The sequence below is a fragment of the Pan paniscus genome, chromosome 15, assembly GCF_029289425.2.
Source record: "Pan paniscus chromosome 15, NHGRI_mPanPan1-v2.0_pri, whole genome shotgun sequence".
In the NCBI taxonomy this organism is placed as follows: domain Eukaryota; kingdom Metazoa; phylum Chordata; class Mammalia; order Primates; family Hominidae; genus Pan; species Pan paniscus.
Genome location: NC_073264.2, coordinates 57135519 through 57147820, shown reverse-complemented (window position 1 = coordinate 57147820; position 12302 = coordinate 57135519). Strand labels below are relative to the sequence as shown.

Genomic DNA, 12302 nt, shown 5'->3' with positions numbered 1-12302 from the left:
ATCTCCATCCTTCCAATATAGTTATGTTATAATTTTAGTTAAACTGAGGGAACATTTGCACTATTATAACTATTATTATTCATAACTGAGCCATGCTGTGATCACATTTTTCTACTGAAAAATTTTATTCCCCCTATACAAATAATTGCCTTGTTCTTTTATTCAGTTAAATTTTTATATACCTGGCATTAATCCAACTTTAAAACATATTTTTATATGATCAGACACATCAGATAATCTGCCAGTTTTATTTATGTCTTATAGATATCTCTCGTGGAGTCCTTCAACCTCCTCTTACAATCTGAAGGGGTTGCTTCCTAGGTTGGTTGCACAGTTGTAATCCAGGAATCTCCCTTAATCATCTCGATTCCTTTTTCTTCTTTTCTAATTGAATTCACTGTTCCCTAGATCTTATGCTTTTGTCGTTTTTCGGATTATGTTTTGATGTTGATGGAGTATATTCTCAAACAGCTTTCTGAGGACGGGTGCACAGAAAGTAAATTTTTTGAGACCTTGCATGCCTGAAAAACAAGATCTTTATTTCATTCTCTAGAATGAATAGACTACAGTAGCCTAGTATAAAATTCTAGACTACTAGCACTTTGGGAAGCTGAGGCAGGTGGATCACTTAAGCCCAGGAGTTTGAGACCAGTCTGGCAATACAGCAAAATCCCATCTCTACATAAAAGAAAAAATTAGTTGGGCATGGTGGTGCTCATGTCCCAGCTACTCAGGAGGCTGAGGTGGGAGGATCACTTGAGCCCAGGAGGTAGAGGCTGTAGTGAGCCGAGATCATACCACTGCACTCCATTATGGGTGACAGAGTGAGACCTATCTCAAAAACAAAAAGAAAAAAATAAAGAGAGAGAGAGAAAGAGAATTCTAGACTAAAAAATTTTCTCAGAATTTGCTGTTGGGCAGCTTAAATTTCTTATTCTTGATATTTTGTGCTTGAACTTTTATAAATAAAATATACTAGATTCTTTTTTTTTTTTTTTTTGAGATGGAGTTTTGCTCTTGTCACCCAGGCTGGAGTGCAGTGGCACGATTTCGGCTCACTGCAACCTCTGCGTCCTGGGTTCAAGAGATTCTCCTGCCTCAGCCTCCCAGTTAGCTGGAATTACAGGCACTCACCACCACGCCTGGCTAATTTTTGTATTTTTCGTAGAGATGGGGTTTCATTATGTTGGTCAGGCTGGTTTTGAGCTCCTGACCTCAGGATACTCCTCTTAATCTCCAGGGACTTGGAATTTCAAAATAACATACATTGGTGTGGGTCTTTTTCTTTTGCGGGAGGATTTGGTGGGCCCTGGTAACCTAGAAACACATTTTCTTCAGTACTTGTAATTGTACTGAATGGAATTAAGTCATTTCATCTGTTCCTGTTTTCCCTGATTCCAGAGTCCCTCACTATAACTTCTTCAACAAACAAAACTCCAGTCTTTTCCCAGAGAGCGAGGAGGGGTGGTGACTTGACTTGGCTGGACCTGGTGAAAAAGGAGATCTGGGTAGTTCACTGCTTCTTCAATAAAGACTTTCAACCAATTTTCCTGTCAGATATATCCAAGTCTCCAATTTCTGAACCATTCTTGTTTTTTGAAGTATAAATCATGTTGGTTACTGTTGACTTCTCCCTTTGTGGATTTGGCTTAAGCTCTCATTCACCAAATCTGCTATAATTTATTCATTTATTTTCAAGCTTAAGTTTTGGATCTGTTTTCATTTCTCCTAGCTATAACTTAATCGATTTATTTGTGATATTTTTACTGTCATGTTAGTAAAATCTTGGTAGGAAGCAGTAATAAATGCTTTCATAACTAGAAGTTAAAGTTATTGTCTCTTCACATAATTACTCTTTATTATTCTTTCACATCTCTTTTTCTAGCATTTATATTAGATATATGTTGGAGATTTTTCATTTATCCTGTATCTTTTAACAGTTCAGCCATAATTTTAAACTCTTTGTCTCTCTGTGTTATGTCCTGTACAAATTACCTATTCATTTATTGTCTCTTCATTCATTCCAATCTAAAGTAAACGGCATCTATTAAACTTTTATTTCAATGACTATTTTTCTAATTTTGAAAATTTCTAATTATTTATTTTCTCATTCTTAGTTTATCTTTAGTTTTGTTTTATGGCTTAATATAAAACTTTTATTAAAAGATTCATTTCCTCTAAAATAAATTCATGTTAAAGATTCAAAGTTGTCATCTTTGTTAGCATTAAATTTCTTTGCATGTTTTGCATTTTGAGTTTGCAGGTCAATTTTCAGTGTTTTTCATTCTCTTTCTCCCCCTATGCGCAATTATCCTTGTGCAGTGGTTTTATGGATGTCATTAGTTAGCTTCCAGATCTGGCAACATAACAGAAGTTCAGTTTTCCTGCCTTGATGTGATATTGGTGACATGCAGATTCATCTAGCCAGCCAGTGGCTTAGTTTGTCTCCAGGTTGCGAGATTATATCTGGTTCTTCCTATTTTCCTAGACCTGTATCATGTGAAGAGCCTTGCCCCAGACAACAGTTTGAAGTAGTTTTTTGCAGACTCCTCTTAGGATCAGGGTAGCTCCATTAATTCAAGCAGTGAGCTTCAGAAATCTCACACAGAGCATGTTGAGTCTTCATTACCCTACAAGAGCCAAACTCCTATATACCACTGTCTGAGTTCAAGATCCCATATACACCAGTGGTTTCAGCCCCTTTCATCACTTAGTGATTCTTTCCCAAATCTTAAGTTATGTTTGTTTTATTTTTGATCCTATGTCATTTTGCTTTTCTTTCTCTCTTTACATTACTAGACTGGACCATATGAAATTGCTAGTTTCTTGGTAAAATGATAAAATATCAGCAGTCTTATACAGTTCACATTAATAAACCCATTTTTGCCATGTGTTTTGCATGAGTACATCAAAGTATAAACATATGTGACATTATGACTGGAGGTCTCTATACACTCTTTAATCCTTCTTTATTTCACCAATCAACTCACCTACTCACCAATCAATCAACCAAACAGACACAGACTAGAATCCATACACAGTTCCATGCAGAGACTCCCCAACCTGCCCCATAAAGGGCCTTTTAAATTTTGGAAGGCTGCAGAGAGGTAGGGAGGAGGCAGTGGGAGTTGATAAACAATGAACGTTTGAGAAAGAACTTTCAGTCTACCTCCTCCAAACTGCAGTATTCTTCTTTCTGTCATCATCTAAAGGTTTAAACCAAATGAATTTTTATTGAATCTAAGAGCTATGATTGTTTTGCTTTCATTTTTCAGAGGGAAGAACTAGAAAATATGCATAGTAAGAGAGAAAATAACATATTCATATTTCATTTTTATTATTAAAATCTTGACTTATAGCCATTATCAGCAAACATATGAATAGCCTAGCTGATACAATGAATAAAAAGCCGTGGGTAATGGAAATGTCTACTGTGTGCATTTTTGGAACTTGATTTTTATGAGAGACAAAGCAGAGAAAGCTGGAACACAAAGTTTTTCAAAGAAGTAAGAGACCAAGTATTCACCATGATGAACAATTCGATAGCTTCCTCTCAAACATACGAAGTTTAGGAAGCACTGATATCTGTTAGCCTCAAAAGATTCAGGATCCCTGAATTCTTGCTTCCACCCTGTTACATACCCCTCCCAACACACACAGACTAGTAGTTACCCCTAAACATCCATTCTGTCCTTTTTCTATGTAATATGATCCCTGCTCTTTACCTGGGCACATTGCCACCCAATTGAAAGACTACCTTCACCAAGCCATAAAGTAGTTGGCAGTGACCATGTAACCAAGTTTGGCCATAGAGTTCCATGTGACTTCTGGGAAGTTTCCAAAAAGGGAGGGTCATGCTCTTGGTCCCTACATCTGTCTAGCTGCCTAGAGCAAAAATATGAGGCTGGAGTTCAAGAAGACATCTCAGAGCCCCAGGGAGGGCAGAGGGGAGAGCTGGGAGGGACCTGGGTCTCTGATGACTCAGTAGGGCTGCCAGAGCAGCTCTTCTCTGGCTGCTTCCACACTTCTTTCATTTGAGATAGACACAATCTCCTGTCCTGTTCAAGCCACTATTACTTTCATTTTTTTCTGTTATATGCTGCCAATTGATAGTGCCTGCAAATTACCCTGGTCCTAAAATAAATTATGTATCATGATGCGTTCATGTGATAAGTCTCAGCACTTAGCATTTTCATGACAAAGTGGAAGAGCAGAGAGGTTTCTCATGTGATTCATTGTACTTTAGTTCTAAATGCTTGAAAAACAGTTGGATTTCCCTCAAGTTTGTTTGATCATGCAGCAATTTCCAATGACTTCAGCCAGCAATATTTGAAAACTGTGGTTTCATGTCATAACTATCTGGGCCTCTAGAGTAAAATACATCTTTTGTTTTCAAATGTCAATCTCCCTCTGAAAGAGAAGAAATACTTTTAAAAGCTAAACCTGTTAACTGCTGTGAGCTTGGCTTGTATATTACTTGCCTTGTATGTACAGGAACACCCACTACTTTCTACCCCCATAATTTCATTGTGTCCCCGACTAAATCCTCATCATTCCTAAAGAGAAGACCCATAGTTGTCAGGAATGTTTTGATTTAAAATGAGAGACATTTAACTCATGCTAATGCAAGGAAAGCACAAAGTGTTCATGCCACTGAATAGTTCATGAGACGGAACTGCAAGCTTGGCTAGGTCAGGTGGCATCATCAGAAATATGTTTTGTTGCATCTTATGACCTTGCTTTCCTCCATGATAGCAGGGTTTCTATGTATGGTGGACAAAATAGCTCCTAACAAACAAAAGTTCCCATAGTCCTTAATGTTAACATTAATACCCCAAAAATAGGCTGCCCCTGATTTGTCTGGCTTAAGTCACATGTTCATCCTTGAACTAATCCTGTGGCTGGGGGAATGGAGTGTTCTGATTAGCAAGGCCTGGTCCACATGTCACCCTTGTAGCCAGGGGTACTACATTAGCAGAGCATGAGAAAAAAAGAAGAGTGATTTCATCATCACCAGAAGAGAGCATACTTAGAAAGAAAAGACAACAGGCATCTTCCATGGGCAATTCAAGAACTTTAAAAAACAGAAGGACAAATAATGTGTTACTGTCACATTATTTGTTGTTGCATGTGACAAATGTTGCATGTGACAAGATGTTGCATGTGACAAATGCAACATCTTTGGATGCTTTCTTGGTCGCACCCTTTTCATCTTACTGTATTTTACAGCTAATTACATTTTACTGCTAATTAATTTGTAGTACAGCTAGTACTTATTATTAAGTATCTGTTATTTATATAAGTTTCTCATTCTTCTAACTTCTAAAGTTCTGGCTTTTCAACCTAGAGGTGCATGTTTGGTAAGACCAAAGCGATGTAGAAATGGAGGGATTTAAAATTCTTTGTTTTAAACAGATGAGATGGTTGGGTTTGGAAGCTTTGAGGAATACTGACATAGAGAGTGAAATAGCTCTGATTTATGAAATGCTTTGAGAGATTACAATACTGGGTTCTATCTATATGGGAAAGGAATAATACTGACAACTAGCATAAAATGGATGGTAGAATTCACTTAGCATAAGTTTTTATGTCCTAAGAGTTTCAGCTCCAATTTATGCAGAAACCTCAGTGTGAGTCAGTTAGAGACAGGAAGCCAGGACATGGTAAGACCAAAGGTGGATCATGAGGGACTGTTCACCAGTCATCCAAATGGCAAATGTTATGCTCAGCCCTGACCAAATAGCGTCAATAGCCAAGTGTTCCTGATGTGGAAGTGGCACAGGCAGAAGACAGCATGTAAGTCAAGGGGTGGCCCAAGTGTAGTCTAGGACTCCACCCAGTAGTGCTGGTTACAGAGAGATCAGTGTTCATTCCTCAAGAATAGGTACTGGCAAAAGCTAGGCGAACTCTCCAAACCTCATAAAAGTAGTTTAGTATTTAAAGAAAAACTTCATGTCCAGGAGGCACCTTTAGGTACAAATCAAGAAACAAAGGCAATAATAGCACAATGATGACTGGGCAGTTGGTCATGGCTTTGATCAAGGGCATGCAGTTGCCAGACAAATCCCAGATTCCAACAACTGGAGAGTGTATAACTGCTAATACCTTGCTAACTTGGCGCACAATGGCTGGAAAACTTAGGGCTGAGATTTCCAGTTTAAGATTTCAGCTTCAAGAGCCTTAGAATGAAGAGGAAAAACAAAATGATGAATTCGAAGCAATCTTCAACTACTTTAAAAACTTACACTTATTTTTATATTTTGAAGCACCTACTCCAGTGCTGGCGATTGTACTCAGTACAGATGTACTGGATTAAAGGCAGAATGACATAAACACTCATTCATCTGTCCCAATGTGACCATACAGAAAATGGGGGGTAATGAATGTATCCACAAATGGGAAGAATGCTGGCTGGGCCATCTGCTGATGCAAACTTAATCCACTTGCTGCAGGGTTCTAATCAACTGAGCCAACCAGCTTCCAGGCCACACTTCCAGGATCCACCAAAACGCTTGTTAATATCAATCTGTTTTCTAGCTCCTAGGAAACAATGCGAGCTCTTGGTCTATGCTTTCTTGAACTTTGAGAAGACAGCTATTAGAAGTAGAAACATGGGGTTTTTCACACCTAGAATGATGACATCTCCAGGCCCAGTGACTATCCATGAAGGGAATTTTGTGCTTTTATAGTTTTTATACTGGGGAAGTCTGGCGCAATACTTCTGGACATGCTCACCCATTGTATCTTTCTGGCTCCAATGTTAAAAAAAAGCCCTCTTGCCCCTTGCTTATTTCCTTCTTAAAGAGCATGTAAACCCTGGTTAGAGAGGAAATCACTCATTGCTTCCATGGAATTGCTAAATAGTTTTTGGAACCTCTTGGAAATCAAACAAAGTAGGTTTCACCAGACTATCTTGGCCATCACTGGGCTGACAGATGTCATATCCAGGTTGTCCTCATGCCCAAGTAGTTAGTGGGAGCCAGGCCAGAACTCCAAGCTGGCAGTCCAAGGGCATACACCGTTGGAGTGGACAGTGGGCATGAGGCATAGTTGAATCGGAGATACACCTGGGTCAGGGAAGGCAGGTAGGCTGATAGGTAATGAAAGTTAAACAAGGCAAGAAATTGACTTTTTATCTCTTATCAGGGAAAATGTAGGCGGGAGAAAATGTCAATGCGTTGAACAGCTCTGTGTGACTGTGAGTGCCCTTGTTTTTAGGGAAAGCTTGGTTAAAGGACATCACGAAATCCCATTGCAGTCTGATACCTTCTTGGTCGGTCACTACATCCTTCATTCTTAGAGCTCTATTCCTGAAAGGAATTCTGTTCCTAGTGTGTGGGACTTCATTTACATGGAATCATGTTTTTTTGTTTTTTGTTTTTTGTTTTTTTTTTGAGACAGAGTCTGGCTCTGTCACCCAGGCTGGAGTGCAGTGGTGCGATCTTGGCTTACTGCAACCTCCAACTCCCAGGTTCAAGAGATTCTCCCGCCTCAGCTTCCCGAGTAGCTGGGACTATAGGCGTGCGCCACCACGGCCAGCTAATTTTTGTATTTTTAGTAGAGACAGGGTTTCACCATGTTGGCCAGGCTAGTCTCGATCTCCTGACCTTATGATCTGCCCGCCTTGGCCTCCCAAAGTGCTGGGATTACAGGCATGAGCCACTACACCTGGCCTGGAATCATCTTTAAACACTCTTTCATATACACTCAGGAGCTAAAAGCCTCAGTGTTACGAGACGTTCAGATCTTCAGATCTTATCTGAATTAGTGTTGAGGATGGAGGCAGGAACGTCTTTTTTTTTTTTTTTCTTTTGGTTACAGGGTCTTCCTCTGTCACCTAGGCTGGATTGCAGTGGTGAGATCTTGGCTGACTGCAACCTCTGTCTCCTGGCTTCAAGTGATCCTCCCACCTCAGCCTCCTGAGTAGCTGGGATTACAGGCATGTGCCACCACACCTGGCTTTTTTTGTTGTTGTTGTATTTTTAGTAGAGACTGGGTTTCACCATGTTGACCAGGCTGGTCTCGAACTCCAGGGCTCAAGCAATCCTCCCGCCTCGGCCTCCCAGAGTGCTGCGATTACAGGTGTGAGCCACCATGCCTGGCCAGGACAACATCTTTAGCAAAGTATTTAGGAAGAGTTTTTTTAAGGAAGATGTTGTCCTTTAGGAAGGACAATGGCTTTAGGGACTGGGGAGGAGGCCTTCCCTGTCCTCTTGACCATTCTTTCCCCTGTGGCCTCTGACTCCGGGGCAGGGGAGAGGCAGTACTCTGCTACACTTCAGTGGAAGCTGCAGCTGGGAGTCTGGGGCCAGGGTGCAGCATGAACATTGCTGAGCCCACCCTTGCAGTGGCTCCAGTCAGCCTTGGCGTTTGTATGCAAGGTCCCTGAGCCTCTGCATCATGCACAAGCACTTGGGAGGAGATGGTAGCATTGAACAGACATTCTCTCCTCACCCACATAAATCCTCAGAGGGTTTCCCTCTGTGGGTTTATAAAAGCCCTTTATCTAATTCATGGCTCAGAGAATTGAGCTCACTGGCAAGAGGCTTTTTAAGTCAAATTTTGAATAATTTCTCAGCAATTCATTACGTAGGAAAACAGGTCCTTTTTGTTCTAGTACTTAGCCTAGGAATGCAACTACTCTCTGCCAGATTCATTAACAAAACCTGTGTATAAGGCCTGGAAGGCTCAGGCCAATTTCTTAAATGTGCTAAAACTTGCTGGTCATTGAAATGTAAATTTTTACCTTCGGCTAGAAATTATTCACAAGTGTTAGATTGTAGGAAATAGCAATGTCACTTTCAAATGCCCAGGATAGTTCCAGACCAAGTACCCATTGTGAGCTGAGGCTTAACGTGTGGCAACCAAGAGAGACAGCCACATGTCATCTTTCTGATTGGCACAGAAGGGAGGCCCGTGAATGAACATGAGCACAGCTTGAAGGTGAAAGAGTCCCCTCATTGGCAACATAAAGTGACCAGAGCTCAGCGGACCCCACAAGCAGGACCAGGCTGTTCAGGCCTCCTGCTCACACACCCATTATTGTCACTATTAGAACAGTCCAGCCTTGCCACCCCAGCCTGGCCTATGTGGAGCAAGGGCAGGGTTCTCTAGACAGTGGAAGAGAGGGTAGTGGCTAAAGGACCCCAGAATGATGAAGCTAGTGAAACAGGGAAAGGCATAAAGAGTCATCTCCAGGGATGCGGCTGCTTGATACAAAATTGGGTATACTTATTCCTAGTTATATACATTATTTATATTATGTCGTAGTAAAAGATACCATATTGTTTATATTTAAAATATTTAACATATAACTTATATGTGATATAAATAATACATTCAAAGTAAAATATTAAAATATTTAGAAATCATATGAACTTTTAATATATCCTATGCATATTTTTAAAATATGTGTTAGTATAGATGCTTGGAAAAAAACTGGAAAAAATTATACTAATACAAGGCTATTGATTTGCCTGGCACAATTAAAGGTAAATTTTTGGTTTCTTCATTATGCTTTTCTATATGTCCTAAGTTTCTTTTAGTAAGCAAAGTTTTCTCTTGTAGTTGTAGTTGTAATTATCACCATTATCAACTAACATTTATTGAGTAATCGTTTTGCTCCTGGTACCATGCTAAGCACTTTACATGTATTATTTCATAAACCTAATAACCACCACAGGTAACCAGCATCACAACCATTTGTAGACGTGTTATTTGGTGACAATTAAGTACTGTTGAAGATGCTCAGGCTTCGCAAGGTAACTCACCACCCAGTGTGTTAGAAACTCCTTTTTGGTCACATCCATAGAATATTCTGTCCCAGAGGTCAAAGTTAAGACAAGTTGCTTGGTAGGTAAGACAAGCTTCTTTGTGCTAGTGTTCTCAGCATCACCTGGGAGTCTGTAGAGGTGGATAACTGTACTTTCAATTTGCTTAAATACCAGAATTATCTTAAATAATTACAGAGAATCTACTATGCATCAGGCCTTCAGACACTGGGCTGCGGACGAGAATGCTGAGAGAGAAGATGGCCCCACCTTCAGGGTCTGGTGGAGTTGCAGACAGGAGAGCAGGCTAACCTAGCATGTGATCAATGCTACAAAGGGAAGCCATGGCCGTGGTACAAAGAAGGGAGGACTCTGCCCCAGAGATGTCTACGTGTGGCTGAACAGCCTAATTATCTGGAGTGCTATATGAAATTACAGACTCTGGATCTGAATCGCTGGGGCAGAGCCCTGGGAATCTGTATTGCACAACAATTCTTCCAGTGATTCTGATTTGCAGTCAGGATCAGAAATCACCAATAGATTCTTCTCTTCGACTTGCATGGTGCATGGTAGGTACCATGTTTGGCTGGCAGAGTAATCTTCTCTTTTTACATAAAAAAGAAAGTTTTAAGAATGCGTGACACTTAAGATGGGTGTGGAAGGATAAGCAGGAAACTTCAGTTTTATTCCCTCATTCAAGCAGTGTCTCACAGAATAATATATCTTGAAGAAGTGTTAAGACGACACATCTCCCTGGTAACCTTTTTCTCAGTCTAAAACAGTTGAGAATATCAGTAATTGTTTCATATAGTAAGTATGTGTATAAACATTTCTATCGCCAAGCATCCAATTCAGTTCCCATGCATCAAACAATTCAATGCGTCTTTTTTAGGACCTACTATGGGCAAAGTACATTGCTAATCAGTGAGCAAATAAGGCCCCTGACCTTGAGGAGAGCAAAAGGGCTTTTTAGATAAGTAATCTAAGGAGAGAGAAGAGGAGTAAGTCATGAGTGCATAAAGACATAGAAAAGTTTGATCAAATTGCACACAAGTTCAGTTTACATGTCCCTCACAGCTGTATTCATATTTTCCCACACTACTAAATCGCTGGTTGTATATTGAGAAAGAAACTGCTAGTTTCCAACCCAATATCCACCTTCCCCTTCTCTCTACATTATTGGAGTCAAAAATATGCCTCGCAGGGAAAAACCTTAAATTTTCCGACCTCCTTTACATTTAAGGGTGGCAGATGTGATGGAAGCAAAAGTCACTGATTGAGGCTTCCAATAAGGCCCTTTTTTATCCCTGCTGCCCTTTCTGTTGCCTGAAGTTCAGATTGCAATTGTTGGAGCTCCAGCAGCCATCTTGAAACAATGAGGGAATGTCCAAATAAATCACAGACACCTCAGTTGTGATATCTTTGTGCTGTTGAGCCATGGCCAGTCTCTATTTACCTCCAGACTTCACAATATGTGAAAGAAATAAATCCTGTGTGTTTAAGCCACTTTGGTCAGGTCTCTGTTCCTAGCAGCTATAAACACTGCTTAATTGCACCCATTCTGGTCAGGTACATCTATCTCCCAGAGCCTAGGTCATACATACAGAAATCTACCAGTGTGCTTCAATGTACTTGTTCATATGGCTTGCAAACTGGACTCCTGTACACCATCAAATAACTAATGAACATTTGATGAGGGATCTTCTATTCCATTCCCCTCAATCTGTTACATAAAGAATAGTTACTTGCTTGGCAAAGGTTATATAGGTAAATGGTCAAGTTTGAGACCAAACCCAAAGCTTTGGGTACCCCTATGCTGTGTATTTCTACTGTTCTGTTGCCATTGAGCCATCCCAGGAGGCTCTTGGACCCTCCAATTCGTCAAGGATAAAAAAGGCAGTCTTGACATTTATAAATTTTACTTAATCATTGCTTTGTTGCCAAATCTGTGAGATTTGGGGAAAGGTTCTGTTGTCATGAAAGACTAGATAAAAGGACAGGCTCCTCTTTCACTATTAAAGAAAATCTGCTCCTGCCCTGAAGCTCGCGATTCCATTTCCTTTGCTTCAATAAACTACAAGTGGTTTTAAATTGAGTCATAAATTTCTCCAGGCCTTTTAAAGACCAGCCCCTGCCTTTGATTCCCCCACCTCCTGTGGCAGTGAAATCTGGCTGGAGACATACACATACCACTCTGTGCACATTTAGACTCGGAGTTGGAAATTTACAGTCCATGCCTTGCAGAATGACCTCGATTTTCCAATAGCCTGAGATGGAACCAAAGAGATTGCCAGTGTAGATGTGCCCAGTTTGGCAGGTCTCTGGGACTTACCCAAACCACATCTAGAGAAGACCCTAACACCATACATCAAGAAGTGAACAATTTATTGGTGGCTCCAATGAACTCCTTGAGTTAACGATATTGACTCCTTGCTTTGGAGTCATGGACAAAGATATATTTTTCTTTGTTAAATCATTTTTAAGTTACTTACTTTGGCCTGATTACCTATGTCTGAGCTACAGGGACTGAAT

General features: G+C 40.3%; 1 long non-coding RNA gene across 1 annotated transcript in view; it reads right to left on the bottom strand.

Moving 5' to 3' along the window:
- LOC134728895 (uncharacterized) overlaps window positions 1-12302 on the bottom strand; it is a 105958-nt gene that overhangs the window by 52425 nt on the left and 41231 nt on the right. The gene's annotated exons all lie outside the window — the stretch shown is intronic.